This window comes from Mytilus californianus, unplaced genomic scaffold, assembly GCF_021869535.1.
Source record: "Mytilus californianus isolate M0D057914Y unplaced genomic scaffold, xbMytCali1.0.p SCAF_6, whole genome shotgun sequence".
Taxonomy (NCBI): Eukaryota; Metazoa; Mollusca; class Bivalvia; order Mytilida; family Mytilidae; genus Mytilus; species Mytilus californianus.
In genome coordinates, this window is record NW_026262712.1 from 110,636,673 (window position 1) to 110,643,363 (window position 6,691).

The following is a 6,691-nucleotide window of genomic DNA, read 5'->3' on the forward strand; positions in this document are numbered from 1 at the left end:
TATAACGGTTTCAAACCCTTTACATCGTATTCTAACCTCTGAAAGATGTAGCTTATTTTGTTTCGTATTAAGTATGGAAAACATTTTTGTTTTGCTTTTGCTTTTTGCATTGTTTTGTGTTTTGCTATTGCTTTTAGAAAAGGGGGGGGTGCCGTGAAATAGATTTTTTTTTAATGATAAACATCAGCTATAAAATGAGATAACATTTTCAATGTTTAGTATTTAGGTAACAAATTTTTGACACATAAAACATAGAATATGAATAAAAGAAGATGCAAGGTATAATACATCAATAAAACAGCAATCCAACAACACACAATTGAACAGCATGAGATTCGCTGATTTTACTTTATTAGATTGTCAGTTCAAATATGCACAACTTTTCACGTGCAAGGGGTGGAGTTTTGATTATGACGGCATTATAGTGAAGTATGTTAGTAGGAACCAGTACGGTCTGATGTTTAAATAACGGTATATTGATCCCGCCCCCCATAAAATGTTTGGAAGTAAACAAAATTAACCTGGATAGGAATGAGGGCCAAGAAAAGGTGGTGTGCCTGTCCCAAGTCAGGAGCCTGTAATTCAGCGGTTGTCGTTTGTTGCTGCATGTATATCATATTTGTTTTTCGTTCATTGTTTTGTACATAAATCAGGCCGTTAGTTTTTCTCGTTTGAATTGTTTTGCATTTGTCACTTCGGGGCATTTTATAGCTGACTATGCGGTATTGGTTTTGCTCATTATTGAAGCTTGTACGGCGACCTATAGTTGTTAACTTCTATGTCAGTTGGTCTCTGGTGGAGAGTTGTCTCATTGGCAATCAGACCACATCTTATTATTATATATCTCTTAATCATGAAAAATCTTCCGCCAATGTTTCATACAATTCTTTGACGGTAGGACAAGGTTATGTATTTTAATTATTGCATTGCATTGCACACAGATATGAGGGGTCTGGATAGGGTTTACAAAATAGAGAATAATGGGCAAATTAAAAGTGCAGAATAAATGGCTAAAAAAATAAAGAATAGAGAAAAATAGGCCAAAAAATTATAGAATAAAGAATGAAGGGGTGTTGAGATATAAAGAATAGAGAATAATGGGCTAAATTTATATAGAATAAAGAAAAATAGCTGCATGAAAATATTAAAGAATACAGAATTGAAAGACCCCGTATCCAGACCCTCAGATATGTCCTCCTATACTGTTTATGGCGTTGCTGTTAGGCATTTTCTCTGAAGTACAGTAGCTGATATTAGAGTGTAGGACAGCATATCATTCTTTAATAAACTAAAGTAAATAAAACACCATGCAACCGCAATTACTAAAAAGCAACATGAAGAACTACCTTTATCAATTGGTAAACTAAGCCAAAAACGAGGAAATAAATTAGACTGTTGAGACAATTTCTTAATAACAATTAATGTATGGCTTTGTAATCTGTGATTTGTATTTTCGTCAGATGTGCCTTAGCTTTGTGATTGGATTTACTGACATAATGGCTTCAATATCCGTGAAATATTTGCTACTAGACGTTAAGTAGAAAACATTCAAATCCAAATAAATCCGCTATATTTGATTCAAAACAAAACTGGCAGTGCTATCAGATTTATATGATAATATTTTTTTTCAGCCATCTGTGCACACGGAAAATTAAGTGATGTACGAATAAAAGGAGATGTTAGGTATACGTCAATGAGACAGCAACCGAACTACAGAAATAACCGAAAGACATCTAGAGGGAGAAATGTAGACTTCAACAAAAGACAAGTGTCCTAACATTATGTCTTATAAGTGCTATCATATTTTTCAGCCAGCAGTGTACACGGAAAAATTAAGTGTGAAATAGAAAGAGAATCAGATGGGGATTATACTTCAATGGAACAGCAGCCCGACGACAGAAAAAAAAAATAAACATCTTGATGCATATATAAAGTCTTCGACAAATAGACAGGTGCCACCCATACACAATATGTCTCGCTCTTAATTGTCTCGATTTCATGAAAGATATATATAGATTCAACAGAAACAATCAAAGATCTGCTATTAACGAACAATTCTCTAAATAAGGGAGGGGGACATTACGATGTGACATACGATAACTAACGACAACGTTCCTCACTGATGTGAGACACACTCAAGTTTAGGAAAATGAAATGTTACAGGGTTAACCTTAAGTTGTTTTTTTTAATTATCAACCATCCCCCTTTTATCTTACAGCGTTACAAAAAAGAGAGAAGGGAAAAGTTGCATCTAAGATTCAATCCCGTCGACTCAATGTACATACGGGAATCACATAGCCCCGTCGAGGGCTATGTTACCAAGAGAAACAACGTGTACTGTTTTTTTTTTTATCTATGCATGAATTTTTGACATCAACTATTGTTATATATAATAAAAAAAAGTAGACATCTGTAAACTGTTTACAAAAAAATGAAAAACAACAGAAAAATAAAAAATAAAAGACAGAGAAATGAGGGGGTGAGCTAGTTTTATGGTTTTATTCTTCATTCAACTAATTGTACAACAAAGTCAGATTCTTTTTGAAAGATGTTGGTGGCCCTTAAAAGGGCCGTTGTATTTGTATTTTTCAGCTGGCTGTTTAACCTCCGAATCCGTAAAGGGTACGTCCTTGACGTTTCAGGGCGTAGACAACATCCATGGCGATGACAGTCTTCCTCTTTGCGTGCTCAGTGTATGTGACATCATCACGGATGACATTTTCCAAAAAGACTTTCAAGACACCACGTGTTTCCTCGTAGATAAGACCAGAGATACGTTTGACACCACCTCTTCTTGCCAGACGATGGATTGCTGGTTTGGTGATACCTTGGATATTATCACGCAACACTTTCCTGTGACGCTTGGCGCCTCCTTTTCCTAGACCTTTTCCTCCTTTACCACGACCTGACATGTTGATTGCTTTGTGAAGTTCGAAATGTCGAATGACAACACTATCCAAATTATGCTATATATCTCATGAACGCTGCCCTAAAAGAAATACCACTAATCTTTTGGTAGGTTGGACCTAATTGGTTCTTTTCGTCTAATTCCGGGAGGTATGCACGAGGATAAAAGCTTATGAGAACGGTTACTGCCAGTCACCACTTATAAATAAAGTAGTGCTGCATATATCTACGCGTATGATCATACACAATTTTATAGGTGCCTGCAGTTCACACCATATTTTATATGTATCAAATGTGCCTGCAGTTCTCACCAAAAATGTATCTGGACAATAGGTGCCTGCAGATCACATCACTTAAGATCTGTAACATAGCTTATCATTTGAGTCTGCAGGTCAGACTGCTTATTATCTGTACCATAGCCTATTATATATGCCCGCATGTCACACTTTGATTTATATATCTGTATGGTAGGTGCCTGCAGGGCACATCACTTTAGATTTGCACCATATATATAAAAGGAAGATGTGGTATGATTGCCAATGAGACAACTCTCCACAATAGACGGCCTAATTTAAGTACAAAATAATAAACGAAAAACAAATATGATACACAGCAACAAAAAGTAAAATCACAAAAATACTGAACTCCGAGGAAAATTCCAAAAACGGAAAGTCCCTAATCAAATTGCAAAATCAAATGCTCAAACATATCAAACGAATGGATAACAACTGTCATATTCCTGACTTGGTACAGACATTTTCTTACGTAGAAAATGGTGGATTGAACCTGGTTTTATAGCTAGCTAAACCTCTCACTTGTATGACAGTCGCATATAATTCCATTATGTTGCCAACGATGCGTAAACAAAACAAACAGACAAAATAGGTAAAAATGTCAAAAATACAGCAGTCAACATTGTGTTAAAATCTTAATCACTAAAAATATGTAACAAAGAAGCACAAAATGGCATATAGACCGATCACATTAGCATAAATTAAAGACAAGAATACACAAATTTACCATAGTACAATAACACGATGACGGGATGTATAAGTACAGAGCTACGTCATATATGTAACAAAGAAACATAAAAAGGCATATATAGACAAAGCACATTAGCAAAAATGAAAGATAATAATACGAGAATAATTGTAATAAACAATAATGACAGAATGTACAAGTACCACAAGTATCTTAATCACAATAAAACAAACAAACATTTAACAAAGAAGCACAAAAAGGCACACATCAAATTTAACAACCTCGTTCATTGCTCCCTTGTATTTGAATTTTATTTAAGTATGTCAAATCCACCAATTAACGATTGAAAGATCTTAAGTACTAGGAGCGAATGGCCAGATTAACACTGACTCTAACGTAGAATCGCGCGTTTGACGTCAGAAAGTAAACGTCACACAGGTAGAGATATAAAATAATATTGTCGTTCAAAGTATGAAAATAATATAGTCTATACTTCTTTAGGCATATCCTCTGCAGAATGTAAATTAGAAGTTACCTTTCCTTCTTGCAACTGACAAATGACAACCACTGAATTACCGGTTCCTGAATTGGGACAGGCACTTACAGAATGTGGCGGGGTTAAACTACTTGAAGGCGCCAACCCTCTCATAACATGGTATCGTGGTGTAACAGTAAACATAATAACAAACTATAAAAACAGTTGAAAAAGGCAGGTCACATCAAATAAATAGAAATAGAAAAACATCTTACAAAACACAAAGTGGACGTTGATGGTTACTTGTTCATGCGAATAACAAAAATACACTAAGTACAGATCTGAGAGTACTCGCCTATCACAGGAGCCTGAGGGTCAAACTGCTATGCATTAGTACCATAAATGCATGCAGGTCACATCACCATAGATCAAAGCCTATAATGGGTGTCTGCAGGTTTTACAGCTTTTTAACTGTACCTTAGCCGATCAGAGGTGCCTGAAGGTCACATCACCATACATCTTCACTATAGTCTAGCATGGGTGACTGCATGTCACGTTGCTTATTTATCTGTACCAAAGACTATAATAGGTACATGCAGGTCACATCACCCTAGATCTGCACCATAGTCTATAATAGGTGCCTGTCGGTCTCTTCACTACAGATCTGCACTATAGCCTATCATAGGTTCCTGTAGGTCATACGACTGTTCATCTGCACTATAGCCTATCATAGGTTCCTGTAGGTCATACGACTTTTTATTTGCACTAAAGCCTATCATAGGTTCCTGTATGTCACACGACTTTTTATTTGCACTATTGCCTATCATAGGTTCCTATAGGTCACACGACTTTTTATCTGCACTATAGGCTATCATAGGTTCCTGTAGGTCACACGACTTTTTATCTGCACTATAGCCTATCATAGGTTCCTGTAGGTCACACGACTTTTTATCTGCACTATAGCCTATCATAGGTTCCTGTATGTCACAAGACTTTTTATCTGCACTATAGCCTATTATAGGTTCCTGTAGGTCATACGATTGTTTATCTGCACTATAACCTATCACAGGTTCCTGTAGGTCATACGACTGTTCATCTGCACTATAGCCTATCATAGGTTCCTGTAGGTCACACGACATTTTATCTGCACTTTAGCCTATCATAGGTTCCTGTGGGTCATACAACTTTTTATCTGCACTATAGCCTATCATAGGTTCCTGTAAGTCACACGACTTTTTATCTGCACTATTGCCTATCATAGTTTCCAGTAGGTCATACGACTTTTTATTTGCACCATAGCCTATCAAAGGTTCCTGTAGGTCACACGACTTTTTATTTGCACTTAAGCCTATCATAGGTTCCTGTAGGTCACACGATTTTTTATCTGCACTATAGCCTATCATAGGTTCCTGTAGGTCACACGACTTTTTATCTGCACTATAGCCTATCATGGGTTCCTGTAGGTCACACGACTTTTTATCTGCCCTATAGTCTATCATAGGTTCCTGTAGGTCACACGACATTTTATCTGCACTATAGCCTATCATATGTTCCTGTAGGTCACACTGCTATTTAACTGTATCGTATCCTATCATAGGTGCCTGCTGGTCACATCACATATATCTGCACCAAATGCTATCATAGGTGTTGGCAGATCCCATAGCGTTTCATCTGTACCATAGTCTATAGGTGACTGCAGGTCATACAACTTTTTATGTGTACCATAGACTATCATAGATGCCTGCAGTTCATACTGATATCTATCTGTTTATAGTCTTTCTTAGGTGCCTGCAGGTCACATTTCTTTAGATCTGTACCATAGTCTATCATAGTTGCATGCAGGTCAAACCACCATAGACTGCATATAGCCATTCATAGGTGCCTGCAGGCCATACATTTTATCTGTACCATACCGTATAGCGGGTTATTTTCACGGGGTGTAAATTTTCACTTGTTTTCGCGGATAGAACAAAATCGCCAAAATAAATTCCGCCTATTTAAAAGTGTACATGCAATTGTATTGATAAAAGTTTTGAATCCGCCAAAATAATACCCGCGAAAATATTTCATATACCTTATTCATTGAAAATCGCGAAATTTTAAACACGAAAATAACCCGCTATACGGTAGCCTAACATATGTGCCTTTAGGTCACATAACCACAGATCTGCACCATAGCCAATCATGGGTCTATAATAGGTGCTTGTAGGTCACTTCACTATAGATCTGCACCATGCATAGCCAATCATAAGTGCCTACAGGTTACATCACCATATATGTGTACCTAAGCCTTTCATAGTAGCCTGCAGGTCACACTGCTATTTATTT